This window comes from Haplochromis burtoni, unplaced genomic scaffold (genome assembly GCF_018398535.1).
Source record: "Haplochromis burtoni strain Fernald_Lab_line unplaced genomic scaffold, NCSU_Asbu1 Contig_235, whole genome shotgun sequence".
Classification (NCBI taxonomy): Eukaryota; Metazoa; Chordata; class Actinopteri; order Cichliformes; family Cichlidae; genus Haplochromis; species Haplochromis burtoni.
Genome location: NW_024582596.1, coordinates 170,538 through 171,689, shown reverse-complemented (window position 1 = coordinate 171,689; position 1,152 = coordinate 170,538). Strand labels below are relative to the sequence as shown.

The 1,152-nt window shown below is 40.7% G+C and overlaps 1 protein-coding gene across 1 annotated transcript in view; it reads left to right on the top strand.

Annotated features, from left to right (window-relative positions):
• arhgef1a (Rho guanine nucleotide exchange factor (GEF) 1a) overlaps nt 1-1,152 on the top strand; it is a gene marked incomplete in the record, with an annotated part of 43,699 nt that overhangs the window by 3,064 nt on the left and 39,483 nt on the right.

The following is a 1,152-nucleotide window of genomic DNA, read 5'->3' as shown; positions in this document are numbered from 1 at the left end:
TGGAAGCTGGTTCCACAGAAGAGGGGCCTGAAAACTGAAGGCTCTGCCTCCAACTCTACTTTTACCTTAGAAACCCCAAGTAAGCGCACAGTCTCACACTGAAATAAAGAACGTGTTAAATCAATAGTGGACATTGCTTGCACACATTTGCTTTGCTTAGGCATAAACTTAAACAACTTAGTTAAATCAACACAAGTTATTCACAATCAATAAACCTGTGCATTTTGTGTTGATGAAACGTGATTGAAACATGGTTAAATGAAGTAAGTTGAGCTCTGGGAATATTTTAATCCTTCACAATTTTGTCACTTTATTCCAACACTATTCAATAACTTTTACCTCAATACTACTTGGTCACTTGAATACTACATGTTGTCTTCATATTACATAATGTTCAACAAAGGCTAGAGTCTGGCTAACAGAAATGGTTTTGTCTCCACTTTACAACAACTTCCACTGTAGCCATCCTACTAGCTTTATCCGGGTTGCAGGGGGGCTGGGGCATAACCCAGAAGTGATAGGGTAAGAGGCAGGGTCCACCATGGACAGGTCACCAGTCTATCACATAGAGACAAACAACAGGTTTAAAATCACCAATTAACCTAACTCGAATACATGACTTTTAACTGTGGGAGGAAACCAGATTACCCAGTGAGAACCAACTGCAAACTAACCAGATTGTTTAACCAACATTAAACAATGCTTGAACAATAACTGCTTCCAGCTAAACCCAGCCAAAGCAGAAACTTTGATTACTGCACCAGGCAGTGCAATACCTGATATTAAACAGCATCTGGGTGATTTAGGTTCCTCACAGAAGCATAAGCTTAGAAACCTGGGTGTTGGTTTTGATGAAGCTTTTTCTTTGGAGGGACATTTAAATCAGATAGTAAGAACCTGTTTTTTTCACTTGAGGAACATTTCAAAACTTAGATCCATCGTGTCAACAAGTGAACTCGAGATGATGATGCATGCTTCTGTCTCTACAAGACTGGACTACTGTAACAGCCTGTTTACTTGTCTAAACATGAAAGGGCTAGCTCGTCTACAGGTTGTTCAACTATGCAGCGAGGCTGCTGACCGGCTTGAACAAGGGAGCTTGTATGACCCCTGTGTTAAAGTCGCTGCAGTGGCTACCAATCAGATTTAGGT